Source organism: Ambystoma mexicanum, chromosome 1q (genome assembly GCF_040938575.1).
Source record: "Ambystoma mexicanum isolate Mex_15411 chromosome 1q, UKY_AmexF1_1, whole genome shotgun sequence".
NCBI lineage: Eukaryota > Metazoa > Chordata > Amphibia > Caudata > Ambystomatidae > Ambystoma > Ambystoma mexicanum.
Genome location: NC_090922.1, coordinates 335,942,645 through 335,961,340, shown reverse-complemented (window position 1 = coordinate 335,961,340; position 18,696 = coordinate 335,942,645).

Sequence of the window (18,696 nt, the reverse complement as noted above, 5' to 3'; positions counted from 1 at the left end):
TGTATTACTGGGGTGCGCAGGAAGTTTCACACACGATTGGCCTTGTGCTGCGGGGTACGTGTATTACTGGGGTGCATAGGAAGTTTCACACGCGATTGGCCTTGTGCGAGCAGGGTACGTGCATTTCGGGGGTGCGCGGGAAGGTTCACACGCGATTGGCCCTGTGCAAGCGAGGTACATGTATTACTGGGGTACGTGGGAAGTTTCACACGCGATTGGCCCTGTGTGAGCGGGGTACGTGTATTACTGGGGTGCGCGGGAAGTTTCTCACACGATTGGCCCTGTGCGAGCGGGGTACGTGTATAACTGGGGTTCGCGGGAAGTTTCACACGTGATTGGCCGTGTGCGAGCAGGATACATGTATTTCCAGGGTACGCGGGAAGTATCACACACGATTTCGCTGTCAGAGCGGGGTACGTGTATCCAGTGGGGTGTGCGGGAGTCCCACACATGAATTGGTAGTGTGGGTCCTCCCAGGTGTGCCCTCTACCCCCTCCACAGCCCCTGCAGGCAACCCACACCAGAGGGGACTACCCTGCACCCCTGGTCATGTCCTGCACACAGCCCATCCACCATGGGCATGCCCCCCAGCCAGCCCACATGTCACTTTGTGCTAGTGATCACCAACCCATGTCCCCCAGCACCGTCACCCCCCAGCAGTGAGGGGCACCTGCCAGCAGGCCCCGACTCATGTCCCCCAGCACCCCCACCCCCCAGCAGTGAGCCTCAGGCCCAGACTCATGTCCCCCAGCACCCCCACCACCCAGTAGTGAGGGGCCCCTGCCAGCAAGCCCCGACTCATGTCCCCCAGCACCCCCAGCAGTGAGGGGCACCTGCCAGCAGGCCCCGACTCATGTCCCCCAGCACCCCCACCCCCCAGCAGTGAGCCTCAGGCCCCGACTCATGTCCCCCAGCACCCCACCCCCCAGCAGTGAGGGGCACCTGCCAGCAGGCCCCGACTCATGTCCCCCAGCACCCCCACCCCCCAGCAGTGAGCCTCAGGCCCAGACTCATGTCCCCCAGAACCCCCACCCCCCAGCAGTGAGGGGCACCTGCCAGCAGGCCCAACTCATGTCCCCCAGCACCCCCACCCCTCAGCAGTGAGCCTCAGGCCCAGACTCATGTCCCAACAAACAACATGTCCTAACAAAACAGACCCATGTCCCTAAAGCCAACCCTAATCCCTCTTGCCCCCAAAACCAAGCATGCAACCATCCACAGAACCCAATCCCAAGTTACCCATGCCACGATAGATGAAATGAACCACCATGCCCGTGCAGGAATGCACAACGTAGCCACACAGTGGCAACACGTGACTGAGGAAATGATCAATGAGACATGCACAAAACCAATTACAAAACACAACACCAATTCTGAAGTAATAAAAAAGGTATTTAAAACATAAATAACTGACTTTGAGGAAAAGTAAACTGAAAATCAATGTACAATGACTGATGTAGAAAAAAATAATTGCAAATCCAATGAAGAGAAAAAAAGAAAAAACACGTTGAATAAAAAAGTGGTCCATTGCCAATGTCCATAATTAAAACATAATCCAAATTTAAAAAAACCATTGATCCATGGGAATATAGAAAAAGAAAGTATGTACAAGTATGCAACTATATACAAGTCCAAATGGTCCATGATCCACAAACAAAACCTACAAAAAAGTCCTAGGAAGAAAAAACTATATACACACGAAATGGAGCAATGTCCATTACCTCCAAATTAAAAGAAAAACAAAGGAAACCTAACACTATCTAACTATATACAATGGCGGCAGGCAAGTCCTGCGGCTCACTCTGTGATGTCTCGGGCCAGGGCATCATCAAACTCCATGTCGATGTCCCGGAGGCGGGCCTCTGCCCTGGCCTCGAAGTCTCGCAGGGATGCACTCATGGGCTGTTCCAACTCCCTGCGAGTTGCCTCGAGGCACTCTGCCCACCTCAACGCCCGACGCATGGAGAACTCTGCCCTGACCATGGTGAGCCACGCGTCTTCTGCCCGCCACCGCTCCGAATCTATGCGCTGGCCCAACCGCAGCCACAAGGAAGACACTCCCATTCCAGGGCTCTTCTGCCCTCTGGCCGATGCCTGCCCCTCTGATTTTGATGGCCCCGAGCCATCATTGCTCCCACCTAGAGCCTGCTGCAGTTGCTGCTGTCCATGTGCCCTGTCCGATGCCTGCACATCCTCCATCTGCTGGACTCCAGTTGTTGGGGTGTCCCCCCCTGCTGGACCGCCGACTCCCGACTGTGGCAGGGATGGGATTTCCACCAAACTTGCTGTGTTGGTCAGGCCAGGTCCACAGGGGGCCCTGGTGGAATCTGGGCCGGAAGACGGCAGGGAGAACGACTGGCACACAGTCTTCACAGAGGAGGAGAGGTCCGCCAGAGTGCACGACACAAGTAGGAACCCACCGACCAGGGCCCTTCCCAACAGTGCCACGTCGCGACGCTGCTGTTCGTGATGGCATGCGTGCTCTGCCCAGGAAGCACGCACGTCATCACGAATGTCACGCGTGCGCAACGCGACACAAACCAGGACGGAGCCCATACGGATTGGGACCCCTCGTCCGCAGGTAGTGGAGAGGCAGATGACGTGGCACTCCCCCCTACCTGCGGATGGGCATGGGACAGGGCATCCCTGCTGGTGCATGGTGGTGCAGTCACAGGGTCAAGGACAGCGACATGCACAGGCCCCTCTGCGGTGACCTGTGCTGCCTGCTGACCCTGGCCCTGGATTGCACCATTTGCACCAGTGGTACTACCCCCACCAGGCCCCATGTGCGGCTCAGTAGCAGGCTCCTCCTCCTCTGTGGAGACCACCAACCTGGATGTCTCCACACAGTCTTCCGCCATTGCAAGCCCCTGTGGGGGCTCACCCGGCCCTTCTGCTACAGCCATAGTGACAGATGCGGCACCAGCCCCCTCGCTACCAGATGTTGGGAATTCCTGGGAGGGTGGCTGGGCCCTGCGTCGCCACCTGGTGGAGGCATCCCCGCCGCTTGGCTCCACAGAGCCATCTCCGCCCTCTTCTTCATTTGACGCTGCGTAGAGGGAGACATAGAACACAAGCATCAAGGTACAGTATAATATTCCCCTAGACAGGAAGCAATAACACATGAGTGGCACTGTCAAATGTCACTTCCATCCTGTCCCTCCACAACACATGGGTGAATGCACGCAACACATATGCAGAAACAGTCCCGGCGCCTACAATCAACATCAGCATCCATGTACAAGGGCCACTGTTAACAAAAATGTTGCCTTCAAACTCACATGCATCATGGCTCACACTGGTCCCATGCACACACATCACCGGAGGGTCATGCATCATGGCTTGTACACCACAGACACAATCGATAGACACAGTGGATACAACGGTGACGGCACTGCATGAGTGAATCTACACATCATCACGGACATGTGTCATGCATCCATGGCATTTCAAAGTTACACACACACACTTCTCAGACACACACACATGTGCACCATACATGTACATGACAGCAGCACCCGTCCCTCACCCCCCCTCCATGTCCAAGAACAGAGACTGGCATGCATTCATGTGTGCATTCCACATACAGCTCCCCATGTTGCATTGGAACACATGCACCATCCATGTGGTTTTACACATTACTGGTCTCACATGCATGACCATTATGTCCCTGGACACAGACACCCATACATGGCCTATGTCACACATACAGGCAAGTATCAGACTACCAGAACACTGCAACATGCCCAGTCTCACACAGCAATGCTTGGCCACTTACCGCTCAACTCCAGACGGGTCTGCCTCTGAAGGATCTGGGCGTGGAGCGCTGGGGCTACGTGTTCCAGGACCCTCATCTGGATGTTGCTCATGCTGCCCCGGGCCCCCTCCGCGAGGCGCCGGACCTTGTAGAGGGTCCTGGACCTCAGGTCCTCCCAGCGCTTCTTGACGTGCTTGATGGCAACCACTGCATCCTCCCAGATCCTCAACCGTCCTTCCTTGTTGGCGTGTGATGTTCCAAACAGGGCATCATAATGCCCCAGGACATGCTCCATCAGGACACCAACTTCCTTCTCACTGAAGCTGGTGGCCCTCTGCCTCTCTGACTGGGGGTCGCCAGTGGTCTCAGATAGTGTTTGCCCCGACATGGTGACCCCTGAGGCAGGCATGGGTGGGCAACTGGGTCCTGGGGCTGGGCTGTGGATCAATGGAATACCAGTCGGGAGTCTTCTGTTCCAGCAGGGGTGGTCACAGCAACTTGACCCCTGCAGATGGCTGACGTGCAGGCACCAAATAGCAGGGCACGTGGGCAGCAGGCAGGCAGCAGCAGATGGCTGGTGGGAGCGTGCTTGGGGCTCTTGGGGGCAGGAAAAGGGCCTTTTGGTCAGGAGCATGGTCTTCCGTGTGTATTCGCGTGGCCAGCTAGATACGGAGTGATTTGGCACGTGAAAAAATTGCACGTCAGCGTGTAATTCGAGGAAAGGCCCTTAGCGCGTAAGCGCGTATGTGACACGACGCGCGCGGGCGTTTCCCTCGTAACATGGGCATAGTCGTTCAGAGCATGCAAGAAAAAACTGCACGTCTGCATGTGAATGCGTCTAATCCGTGGAAAGGGCCTACTCGCGTAAGTGACGCGACGCGCGCGGGTGTTTCCCTAAGCACGGGTTAAAGGTGAGGGGGGCCAACAGTTCGCTGTGGGTGCCTTTCGTGGAGACCGTTGTGTGTTGCTACTTTGTGTTGTTTCGCAAGCCATCACAACTTCACAGCGGATCAAGGACGTTTCTCTTCTTTTGTCGGGGGTATTGGCTACGCGTGTTTTTCATTATCATGCTAGTCAGACGGTGAATCGCGCATGCTATTTTTCCTACTGCTGGTGCCCCTGTGTATCGTACCCGTTTTCGAGGTCATAGTAGCCTACGTGTCCCACGTGTAGCCATTTTTCGTGTTACTGGGTGCCACCGCGTACTGTGGGAGGTTGATTCCACGCACGTATGCTGCAGGGTTGCGTGTACGGTTTTACTGCAGTTTTGGGGTGCCTGAGCGTTGTGTGACCCGTCACTACATCACCGGGGTCACATACAGCCTTGCAGGTGCAGGGGGCTGTTAACATCTTGCATCCCACCCCCTTCACCCCAATTGCCCAGGACAATTGTGGTGTACACCTCCCATTGGCACTCCTCCATCTGTACTGGCACTACTCCATCTGTGCCATGGTTGGGAGGCCACCAAAGGTGAGGGGTGCCTCAGCTGGGCGTCCTCCTCGTGGCGGGCGTGGTCAGGAATGTGGCCATGGTGACCAGGGAGTAGGTGTCACAAATTGCTGGCTTGTCAGAAATGTCCAAATCACTTTCGACTTCAGTTTCCTCCCCTTCCTCCTCACCTGAAGATAATATCCTGGAGGGCTTCTTTCTTCTTTTCTTGATTAACGATTTCTTTTTTAGTAGGTATGGTCTGCCACGGAATGACGCCACCCTGGTTGCGGAAGCATTCCGGGAACCAAGGGCCCCAGGACCGTGACAGCCATAAAAGGGGAAAAAGCCACCCGGGCAAAAAACCCCGAATCCTCCGGCCACGGAAGGATCCTCGGAACGGACACTGAAGATCCAGATGGAGAGTCGATCGGAGCGGAGTATCCTGGAAGGTATCCGATGAGGCTCCGAACAAGTAAAGAAACCAAAGGAGAACCAGGAGAAGAGAGGAAGGTGAACCAGGGATCAAGTATACGGGCAGGAGGCAGAGCGAGAGTGTCCCATAAACCAGGAAATGGGAAGGAGGCAGAGCGAGACACAAGGAAGCAGGGAGGAAAGGAGAAAGGCAACGGAAGAAAGCAGGGCTTAGCAAAGCCAAGGGAAATAACAGAAGTGTAGCAACAAAGGGAGAGAGCAAAGCTCACAGTTGAAACACGAGGAGCCGGCGGCTACTGTGCACAGATAAACAGTGAGCAGCCATATTGGAAAAAGACTAGACCGCTGCTTCCGAGCGTATCAAACGTGATGGAACGGTAAATGGCGGCTCATTTTCCATCTGTCCCAATGTCTGATGAAAAAGGGGTGCATGACAGTATGCCCCCCTCCAAAGCGGGAGCACCCCGGCTTACCCGGATGGGCCCGAAAAAACTGTTTGATCAAACGTGAAGCATGTACATTAGAACAAGGTTCCCAGGAGTCTTCGGAGGGCGAGTAAAACACCAATCATCCCCAATGATAACGAGAATCCTTGATCTTGGCCACTTCATACTCATCTTCAACCGGATCTTGGTCTTCCACAAAAGGACCCAGAGAGGCAGTGGGAACGTCAGCCAAAGCTGGTCGCAGCTGGGAAGAATGAAACACCGGATTAATTATTTTCATGCGAGTAGGCAGTTGCAGTCTGAAGGCCACCGGATTGATCCGAGAGGTCACAGTATAGGGACCCACAAATCTGGGTGACAACTTCGATGGACGAATCCATCTTGGGAGAAATCTAGTGGACAACCAGACCCTCGATCCGATCTTAATAGCGGGAAGGCCAGATCGTCCTTGATCCGCTGAGAGTTTGTACCGGTTGCGAGCCTGAACCAGAGCAGCCTTGGCTGTTTTATGGGCTGCCGTAATCCGTTGCAAGCGGTCAATGGTAGGATTTACTGCATCCGATTTCAAAACCGGTAAGATACTTCGTGGATGAAGGCCAAAGGTTGAGAAAAAAGGACTTAGTCCCATAGCAGAATGGACACTATTATTATAAGCAAATTCTGCTGTAGGTAGTAGATCGTACCAGTTGTCTTGGGCATCATTAATGTAACACCGCAGGTATTGTTCCAGAGTTCCATTCAGATGCTCGGTCTGACCGTTAGTCTGGGGGTGGAACCCCGAGGACAACGCCCGTTCAATGCCCAATCTTCGACAAAGAGCAGCCCGGAATTTTGAGGTATATTGGCTTCCTCAATCTGAAATTACCTTAGTTGGCAATCCGTGAAGGTGAAATATATCTCGTATGAATACCTCTGCCATCAGGGGGGCCGAAGGAATCCCTGGGAAAGGAGAAAAGTGAGCCAGTTTGGTGAGGGTATCAACGGTAACCATGATACAAGAATTACCTCGAGACTCCGATAGATCAACCACGAAATCCGTAGAAATCTGTTCCCAAGGGGTCCGAGGCAGAGGGATTTGCTCCAAGAGTCCTATGGGTTTTCGAGAACAATTCTTGTTCCGGTGACATTGCGCACAGGCTTGGACATGCTTCTTAATGTCTGAAGACATCTTCTGCCAGAAGAAAGATCTCTGAACAAGAGCTTCTGTGTTCTTTATACCCCTATGCCCTGCAGTAGGGTGATCGTGACACCAGGAGATAACGTTCTGCTGCAAACTGACCAGGGACACAAACAATCATTTGTCAATAAAGCATAAGCCATCTCTAAGGTCCACCTGGACACGGGGTGAAGAACCGAATGGCAATGAGTTCTTGGAGGTAGCGGACCTTACTTGAGAAAGGAAGGATGAGACGGAACCAATAAACACTCGATTGGAAAAACAGACTTTCCTTGTAGCTCTGTGATGCATCTTCTGCGGTGTCTCTACGGGAAAGAGTATCTGCAATCACATTTTGGGTCCAGGTACATAAGTGATTTCAAAGTCGAAATGAGCAAAAAAATGTGCCCATCGGGCTTGTCGTGTATTGACACATTCCAGGTTTTGTAATGATCGAAGATTCTTGTGGTCGGTCCTGATGAGGAAGGGCTGACCTCCTCCTTGTAACAGATGCCTCCACTCTTCACATGCCAATTTTATGGCTAGAAGCTCCTGTTCTATAACTGAGTAATTGCGTTGGCTGGAGGTGAGTGTCTTGGAAAGGTATGTAATGGGGTGTTCTTCTCCCTCCATTTCCTGTAGAAGGACTGCTCCCACTGCATTGGCGGAAGCATCAGCTTCTACAACAAACCTCTTGGATTGATCGGGTTGGACTAAGTTGGGAGCAGAATTGAACTTACTTTTGAGAGTCAAGAAAGCTTCCTCGGCTGCCGAGGACCAAGTAAAAGGTTGGTTTTCTTTTTTCAACAGAGCGGTAATGGGAGCTACTGTAGCAGAGAAGTTCTGAATGAATTTTATGTAGAAATTGGTGAACCCCAGAAATCTGGCAGTCGGGAAACGGGACACCTTCTTTCCTTGATTAAAAATTTCTTTTTTAGTAGGTATGGTCTGCCACGGAATGACGCCACCCTGGTTGCGGAAGTATTCCGGGAACCAAGGGCCCCAGCACCGTGACAGCCAAAAAAACCCGAAACCTCCGGCCGCGGAAGGATCCTCGGAACGGACACTGAAGATCCAGATGGAGTGTCGATCGGAGCGGAGTATCCTGGAAGGTATCCGACGAGGCTCCGAACAAGTAAAGAAACCAAAGGAGAACCAGGAGAAGAGAGGAAGGTGAACCAGGGATCAAGGATACGGGCAGGAGGCAGAGCGAGAGTGTCCCATAAACCAGGAAATGGGAAGGAGGCAGAGCGAGACACAAGGAAGCAGGGAGGAAAGGAGAAAGGCAACGGAAGAAAGCAGGGCTTAGCAAAGCCAAGGGAAATAACAGAAGCGTAGCAAAAAGGGAGAGAGCAAAGCTCACAGTTGAAACGCGAGGAGCCGGCGGCTACTGTGCACAGATAAACAGGGGCGCATGACAGCAGGGGGACTCCAGGGTGTCGAGGGTGGCCGCAGAGGGGGAAGAGGCAGGGGTGCGTCACTTGAGCACAATGTTGTGCCATGTGTCGGTGCAGTCATGCCACCACCCCCTGTGGTTCCGGGAGATACAGCTTTTGCATCTGGCGCCGTGTGACCCGGCAGTCTGTTTCATCGACTGCCACGGGCTCAAGGGTAGTGGTAGCTGCAGGTGCAGCTGTGGACACCACCACCCAGGCTCAGGGCTCAGGGTCTGCCAGCGCAGGCTGCGTTGGCACTTGAAGAGCCCTTGCAAGATTTCCAACAGGCCAGGAGGGAAACCGTAGGTGCACACAGGGCTGCCCTGACCAAGACACGTGTCCCTGGGGCAGTAATGTCATCTGCTGCCCCGAATAGCCGGGTGTTGGCAAGTGCAGGGGCAGATGCAGCCAAAAACACCCCAGTTGTGAGTCTGCCAACCAGGACAGTCACGGTAAATGACCCTGCCACAGTGGATGTTGCTGCCCAGCGTCCATTAGAGGGCACCCAGCTACCACTGACGCAAGTCAGGCCTTTGGTCGTCCCTCCACCTGCCACTCCCTTGGATCAATCCACCGGTGCTACTGGCCATAGTGATCAGGGCGGCATTTGCCAGCCAGGGTCTGCGCCATAATCCAAGAGGAGGAAGGTTGCACTTGCAGCACAGGCTGGGAACCCACACACAGCCACGACCTCCAGCACGTCGAGGAAGAAGCCTTTCTGCAACCAGGAACTGGACTACCTCGTGGACTACGTGCTGGACCACAGCCATGACATGCTAGTGGGTCCTAATTGTCAGACTACGGCTGCCCACCGTGATACCCACTGGAAGCAAGTTGCGGAACATGTGAGTGCATTCGGCCATGAGGTGCGCACGGCGCAAGAGTGCAAAAGGCATTGGAATGACCTCAAACGCAGCGCAAAGGCAAAGCGTGCCTCAAATTACAACTTGACTCTGGTGACTGGCAGCGGGGCCTGCACCTGAGGAGGAAGACCTCACTCCGCATGAATCACTCGTTGCGGAGTTCATACCATCTGAATCGCTCGAAGGAGTGGGAGAGATGCCGGACTTTGATGCCCAGTCCAGTGAGTGTTGCTGCGTGTTTTTTGTGGACATGTGTGTTTTACTTGTGTGTTGTGTTGTGCATGACTGCGACTACATGTCACTTGTACATGGTTCTGATGTGCAAGTAATGCAATGCTTCCCTGATGCATGTCTGCTCTGCTGGATGGTGGACATGTGGAGCGGACGGGGACTGTCCGCATCACCACTATTGCACCCTACTCACATGCTGGTCACCAGGATGCCCCTCAAGTCCATGTTCCAGCTCACTGGCCCTTCTGCATGTAGCGTGGGGTGACCTTCCTCTCAGCCCAGGGACTATGTCATAGCATGACTGATGTGCATGTGTCCTCTGCCTGCATGCGGGTACTCCATGTAGGCATACTCCCTTGCCCCTCCACCCCCCCTGCACCGCAATTCCACCTTAACACTGGTATGGTTCAATTTTGCCATTGAGTACTTCCCTGTTCATGCGTCCTGTGTACATGCTAACTTCCAGCAGCCAATCTGCCAGACATATGCTGTGTGGTACATCCTTTGTACTTGATGAAGGGTGTCTCACTTGGACTGTGCAGAGGTCAGATGCCCTGCAGGGACATGAGTGCCCATTCATGCTCCATGTGTATTCCACTCATGCCCCTATGTGTCCTTGCCTGGATGATCATTGTAGTAGGAGTCCAGGGGGACCTACATTGCATGGCATTTCATCAGCCTTCCCATTTCCAATGTGGCTCTGTCCTGCGTCGCACACATGTTTAGGGTGTGACAGTCTCTGTGGGTCACAGGCCTCAGCCTGTTTAATGGCCAATGACTCTGTCCAACTGATGTAGTGTCTTCTTCACACATGGGTGTACTCCGGAGGTTTCATCATGTGCCCTGCTCACTGTCCCATCATCATTTGCTGTGTTGTCAATTGACTCACATGATGCAGTTGATGCTAGTCTACACTGTCTGTCAATACACAGGTCCATAGTCAGCCTTTTGATACCATGCTAGGCATCCCTGCATTTGCACCTGGGGGGAGGGGTGGTTTGCTTGTAGCCATGCTAGCCATTGAATGCACATTGCACGTGATGGCTGAAGTTGGCTTTGCACTGCCTTCACATTTTCAGATACACATCATGAAGTACTTGTACATGTAGACAGTGAGTAACGTACAAAATTGCTGCACTGCATCGACCCACTTCTGTGCAAAATGACACCATTCTACATGCCTAATCACATAAGCAGTGTCATGTTGACCCAGCATGCTTGGCAGGTTCTCTTTTGTGTGTGACATGTCTGCTTGATGTGTTTGTTGTCTGTGTGATGTCTGTGTGTGTGTGTGTTGTATGCTTCTAACATGTGTAGTGACCTTTTTTCTCTCTACTTTTCAGATGATGACGCAATGGAGCCAGAGGATGGTGTTGTCATGTCAGGCACAGGGTTGTTATCACTACAGCAACCCGGCACGAGTGGGGGTCGTTGGGTGGAAGGCCACGAAAACCCACATGTGCTACAGTCCATCTTGTCTCTGGCTGGCAATGAGTCCAGCCCTGATAACCACTCTGAAGTCCATGTCGAGTTGGATGAGCATCAGGTCCATATGTCAGGGGTGAGTGATTCTGAAGTGGGCACTCCTCTGTCCGTGACACCTGTACTGAGGGGTCAAACAGTCTTGGAACCTCCGCCTGTGGTGGATCGGGATGCAGGGTCACCCTCCACCCCAGTCACTGATGTGCCTGGGCCATCACGTCGACGGGAGCATGTAGTCATGCAGCCGCGGGCGGTGCCAACACAACAAGGACACCCAGTCCTTGGGTCCCGCAGGGGTCAAGCCCAGCAATGCGGTCGCCACACGCAACCGTTGTATACTGAGTGGGACCAAAACATGACTGCCAATTCTGAACGCCAGAGGGCAACAATGGAGTACATCGCGGTGAGCATGGAGCGTGTGGCCCAATCCATGCTCCGCCCTGCTAGCCAGGTGCTTCTCCAGCAGCAGGCGGCACGGTCCAAGGCCCGCTCGCTCAGGCTGGGCATGGCGGCCTCAGACAGGGCACGGCAGGCTGAGATGGTGTCTTTGCAACGAGCAATTGCTGCTCACGCAGAGGAACACATGGAGGCCCTGAGGGAGGAGTATGCTTCCCTCAGATCCACTCTGGGTGTCCTTGTGATGTCCCAGAGGGAGCGGGCAGAGGGGAGGTCTGTACAGCTTGAGCGTACCATCTCGGCTGAGCTACGTGCTTGCCGGGAGGTGCAACAGTTGTCCAGCCAGGCCTTGCAGGAGGAACTCCGTGTTACACGTGTTACCTTGCAAGAGGAAGCACGCGTATCACATGAGGTCCTGCATGCAGACCTATGTGTGATCGCCGCACAGAACCAGGCTCACCCATCCGGCAGACTTGCTGCCGACGAGGGGCAAGCTGTGGCTAGGCCTGGTCAGGCTCCTGTGCCACGTCCTCCTTTCCAGGAAGAGCCAGACTCGGACGACAATCTATCTCCCACATAGGTCGGGCTGTGCAGGCGTTGAGCCCATGGAGTTTTTTTTTTCCTCAACATCATTGCATGTGGGTGTTGAGCAGCACCCTGTACCTCCCCCTCCTGGGTGACCCCCCCCTGCCGTATGTGGCCATTTTTTCTTTTTCTTTTAGTTTAGTTAGTTACGTTTCTATTTGATAGTTTAATTAGGTAATGTAGGTTTTTCATAGTTAGTGTAATTAGTTAATATAGTTTAAAATTGCTTGTCTATTGTGCTTTCATGTGACGGTGTGGTTCTTTGTGCCTTTTGAAAGCATCCACTGTCTGTTCCAGCTGGGCCCTTCAAGCTTGTCTTGTGTACGTGTTTGCAGCTTGGGGTCCTTGACTCACATATGCCACTCCTGCTTCCCTTATCCATGGGCTCGCAAGGATGGTTCGGTGTAACAGCCTATTACACAAGGGCTTTGGACTGTCATATCTGTGGTATGTCTGCTGCTGTTGAACTTGTGTTAACACCCCTAGTGGGGATGATAGGGGTGTTATTGACCACTGTTCTTCTTTCGCTAGATGGGGGGTTTCATGATTCATGTGTACATTAATTGCTATGCATTGTGTAGTATGTTTCTTATCTTTACTGTACATGTGCTTGTTGCAATTCATGCCGTAGATAGTGTGTTCTACACTTTGCCTGTGAAAGACGGACTGATGGTGTGATTTCTGATGTACGTCTCTGACATGGTCCAGTCATGAAATGCCTGAAGAGACACACACAGATGAATTTAAAGCATTAATCATCTGTTTCATGCCCTTTCTGCAGGGGGATGAGCCTCCAGACCACCTTTGCCAGCAGACATGGGCCATTGGACGTCTGCAAGTTGGACACATTTGGTGGTGCCGACATGCGCATGTGTGCGCAAGCAGAGGCACAGGGATTGAGCTCATACATCCGAAAACAGCTGACATGTTTCAAGGGACTCCAGGCAAGGTGAGCAGCATAGGGGGGGCACTACACAGCAAACCTTCAACCTGGCCAGTTGCACATGCATGCTTATTAGCAGCACTGACGGTGAGCTTGGACAAATATTGGTGTTGAAGTGCACAATACAGCTGAGATGTGTTGGTGGACTAATGGCTAGTTGATGTGAAAGTTGTCTGGGGCAGTGGCACATACCCTACGGTCCACCATGGTCCATTGAGGCATTTGTATTAGCAATGTAGCGTTGCGAGACATGGAAAGAAGCAGCTCACAGGGACAGACAGCAAGGGACAGACTCGTGTGCAGTGCATTTCATTTCCATGTCGAATTTGACACATGCACTACCTACTTTATTTCGGTCATGGTGGACTTGATCTGAAGTCATACCTTGCTATATGCATCTGGATGCTTACCCAGAGAACATTGCATGTTGTGTAAATTGTGACACATTGGTCTTCCATTTGCCATGCACCCACCAGCGCCTGACTTACTGCATTGACTGTGTATGAACCATCACAGGGGTAATGTTACGTATGGGTACAAAGCATCCACACCAGATTGTTTGTTTGTAGAGTAGTTTGTTAGTTCGGGGCATATATGGTGGTGTGTTTGTGTGTTAGGCGCATGCACAGATTAGTAACTGTGGCTCTATTTGCAGCATTGAACTGCTCCTGTAACCGGACCTGAGAGTGCGCAGACAGGAGGCCAGCACTCACCCCAGAGATAAGTTTCTCTTTGTCTTCCATTTGAGTAATTTGTTGCTATGTGAATGATGATCAAGTTTGGTGTACTTGTGATTGTGTTAATGTGAGTAGTACAGTTTTGTGCATTTCCTACTTTCCCATGTCAATCCTACTCCCCTATCCTGCCCCGCTTTCCGGTTATCCAGTATAGCAATGCCTGTTCCGACTGCATATCCCTGTCCCTCCTTCCCCACCATGGTCTCAGAGGCCTGTGTGAGTTTGACCTTGCAGGCATCCAAACCACGGTAGGGGTGGTTGGTTCGTGCCACTCCTGCGCCTGTACACGGGAGCTGTGACAGTACACATCAGTTTGTGGTGCATCATTCTGTGTTATGTACCACACATGGTACACATCCTGTTGTGACATTGTTTTACTGTGCTACCTTGGTCGTTACGTCATTGTGGTAGTACTTGGGTTATGTGACGTACTGCTACTTCAGGTCATCTACTGGAGGCTATTCTGGTTTGTTTTGCTGCCTGCAGGCTTTTTTGCTTGGCTTCTGTGTTGGCCTGCTTTGGGTTCTCTTTGATGTGGTGTTTTTGCAAGTCAAGGTGGCCTATGAGGGTACTGGACGCTTTTTGCACACAAGGTGGGAGATGGTGACAAAGGAGAAGGGTGATCCTGTGGCCAGGTGAAAATCAAGGATGAAGGCTACATAACCCAGGTGCAGTTGTCCAGTGGGTCATGGTGATTTGTGAGGGAGGGGGGTGTTTTGTTATTGACAGTTGCCTTGCCCTACAGTGTGATGCGCACCCTGACATTGTAATTGCAGTATCCTATGTACATGATGTATTCTGCTGATCAATGCCTGTTCATGTGTTGTGTTTACCTTTCAGGTGTGAGGGAATATTTGTGGCTTGACATGCTGGGGTGTACACATTGTGAATGTTCACATGTGATGTGTAGAGGAAACTGATGTTCACTTGATTGCACATGCATATATTGAGTACATGTCCCTACTGACCCACACACTCACACTATGATCCACTACATGTACAACCACCCTTCCATGTCCACATGTACACTCTGTTTGCCTTCTGGTGCCCACTGTGTCCCTGCAGCACATGATCTATGACCAATTGTGGACCCTGTACATGTGTAATTTGCTTTTTGATGTAGTTTGTCGCTTAGATGTGATGCTCAGGGTGTGCGTCACACACAATGGCTGTTCACTATGCTGTGCGCTGAACAGTGTGTTGCAGGAGGTGGGCACGGCACACAGAAGCTGCAGTGTTGATTTTGCAATGCACAATGTGCATGTAGACAGGCATTCATTGTTATGTTACAACTACAACTGTTGGAATGCATTTGGGTCTGACTTCTTTTGGGTGGGAGGTTGTTGGTCAGTCATTTCATCTGATTCCATGTCAGGCATCATTGTGTGATGCCACTTTACATTTTTCACATGTCAATGTGTACCTTATTGGTACTGTGTTGGTGTATAGCTAATGCTTGCCATGTCATGTTATGGTTTGGGAGGGTTTGGGTGACATACCAGTGATAGTCATGGCCTGTTTTGCAGGTCTGTGTGATTCACACCTTGCATGTGTGCCTTTTGGTCACACAGGATTGCTTGTGTTTAAGTAGCTAGGGATGCACACAATGTGGCACTTCCATGGCAACATTCTCAGGGTGGTAAGGTTGTGACAGTTGACTGTCTCTTTTTCCATCATCGATTGTCACCTGGTATGTGCCAGGCCTGTGTGCACTCCGCAGGGGTGGGAGTTTAGGTGAAAAATGTGGCCACAAGCTGGGTCCGGGCTTCCTCGTCACGTGCCCTGTCCCCTCCCATGGGCAGCGCCTGTGTCTGTGGTTGGGGGTGTGGGGGCTCCACCATGTCCACCGGTACGCCCTGCCGTGTTACAACATTGTGCAGGACACATGCTGCCACAATGATCCTGCACACTACTGGGGGTGCATAGAGTAGCTGCCCTCCAGAGCGGTCAAGGGAGCAGAAGCGTGACTTGAGCACTCCAAGTGTGCGCTCCACTATGGCCCTGGTTGCAATATGGGCAGCGTTGTATCTTACCTGGGGTAGTGTGGTGGGGTTCCGGATTGGCGTCATCATGTGGTTGCTCAGAGGGTAGGCACTGTCCCCCGGAGAGGTGATGATGGTTGTGATTATTGGGGTTTGTGTATTTGTGTGTGTGTGTGACATGCATGCATGTGCACAGGCATTTGTACCCACCTAGGAGCCATGTGTCGCCATGCTGCCCAGCTTCAAGGGCCCAGCTCAGGGCGGACATTCTGTATATGAAACTGTCATGGGTGGAGCCTGGGTAGTTTGCATAGACAGAGGTGATGATTCCCTTTGCATCACATACCACCTGCACGTTGATGGAATGCCAGTGCTTGCGGTTTCAGTAGATGTGCTCAGTGGCCCTAGGTGGACGTAGGGCCACATGGGTGCAATCTATGGCACCAAGCACTTTGGGGAAGTGTGCCACCCTGTAAAGGTCCTGGGCAATGGCCTGCCTTTCTGCGGGTGTTCTGGGCATGTATATGTGCCTGCGGACTGAGGGGTGCGCTGTCATGATTGCCAAGACCTGGTGTAGGCAGCATGACTGCGTGGCCTGTGAGACCCCCCCACTGTGGCAGTAGTCCGCTGAAATGACCCAGTGGCCAAAAAATGCAGGACATTGAGCACCTTCTCCAAGGGGCTCAATGCTTGGGAGAAGAGGGTGGGGGATGTAAGGTCATCTTCCCACTCCCTGACCAGGTCTAGGATGATACAAGGTGGAAACCTATACCTGCCGTAGACCTGGTCGTCAGTATCCCAAAAAGGCTTGTCCGGGGTGGAAAAATGCGCGCCCTGGCTATTCTCCTCCTCCTGCGGTGTCCCACAATCAGTGCTGCGACAAATGGGGCATTCATCGTAGCAGTATATACGTGTTTGTCGTTTGCGCGCACTTTTATACTGTGCACGGGGACGCTTCCGCCTGCCTTCCTGTGGCGGACGAGTTGATGCCTATGCACGTCTTTTGTCGTGCGCAGGTTTACCGTATTCGAATCCATGAATACGGGTTGTTCGCGTGCGTGTGGGCGTTCCGTGTAGTTCCCTGCAGTACTTCCCCAGTTACACCTTCTTTTTCATGCATTATTCCCCATTCCGCGTGTTATGCCCACTGTTCCGCCCACTTTTGTTGTGTGCACCACGCTATGTGCGCTTTTGCTGTGCGCGTAGCGCACGCCGTCTGATGACGTGTGCGCCCGCATACGCCACGAACGGATTTGGCGCACAACCAGTGGTATACACGCGCAGCGCCTTCCTTGAATCGCACGCTTGCGCCACCTTCCGCCTGCTTGCGCTGGGATTTTCGACGCACATTTGTTCCATGAATCGGCCCAGTTGCGCGTCCGCAAACATGACGCAAGCCGATTATCCAATTGGTGTTCTGTCCGCGGAACGAACAGGGAAGTGTGTCCGCGGAGCGGAAATGGATATCACTAATTGTTTTTAGACCTACTTTTTGGTCATTTTAACAAAAACTACTGGACAGATTTTCACCAAATTTACAAAAGCACGCTTTCTGGACCAAGACGCTGCTCCTGCTACAAATTTGGCAAAAATCCATCCAACGGTTTGGGCTGTATGCGCGACAGAAATGTTTTCTCCATTCAGTATATGGGAAAAAAATACATTTTTCGGACCCCCCTATAACTTTGCTCCCCCTTGACCAAACTTCACCAAACTTTGCAAAAAAATTCAGAGTTGGCCATATACTTTTTTTTTTACAATGTATGGTGAGTATTCGTCCAGGGGGAGCAAAGTTATAAGCCGCCCAAAAAGTGCTCTTCCTATGAGATGAACAACTTAACCATAACTACACAGCTGCTTCCGCAGGCTGTGTAGTATATATATATATATATATATATACTCTTTAAATTGGACCGCAGCAGGCAGTTTTGCAAAAGTGCCAGGAAATGTAGTGGCAAAAATAGTTACAGGTTTATAATCTCAGCTTATTGCACCATTTTCAGAACTAAAAAGCACATTTAAAAAAAAAGAAAAATATTGTGAGAAACTGTATATAGCATGCCTTATTTAGTGATAATGTGTAATTGTCTCTTAAAAATATGCAGTGTAAAATAGACTGAACATAATGGATAATGTAAAAAGAAAAAAGTAAATGTGTGCACATTTTCCAAGCACAGGTAATGTAAAAGAATAGAAGTAATCAAATACTTTTTAGTGCAAATAAAGAAAAAGAAGGCACATAATTAATAAAAGGTCTATCCCTTTTCCAAGCACAGGTAATGTAAAAGAATAGAAGTAATCAAATACTTTTTAGTGCAAATAAAGAAAAAGAAGGCACATAATTAATGAAAGGTCTATCCCTATTATAAAAAGTGCATTGACACTAAATCGTCTATGTCTCTGTTTTAATCTAGGGTGGCCTAATTAGTAAATAATAATTTCATTAACTCAGCAGGTTTCCACAAATCATTCAATGCATATGGATTTAAAGTTGGCAGAACGGAATTGAAAATGGCAATGTTTTTACTGTTCTCCCCCAAGTGTTGCTGGGCAAACGACGAATGTTGCAGATGGCCAGCAAAACCCTAGCTATATAGAAGAACTTTGCGTTCCCGACAGTTACTCCCAGTAGTTGTTTTATCCACTCCTCCTCGCCTGTTAGAAAGGATGCTACGTAGCTAACTAGCAAATGTCTACAAGGTAGGAAAGTAGGGTTCACAAAAACCAACTCTAAATGACTCTAAAAAAGGCTTCACATCAGTATCCCCTGGTGAAATAAGGCATATGTATTGATGGGTAAATTGACTCTTGCATTATG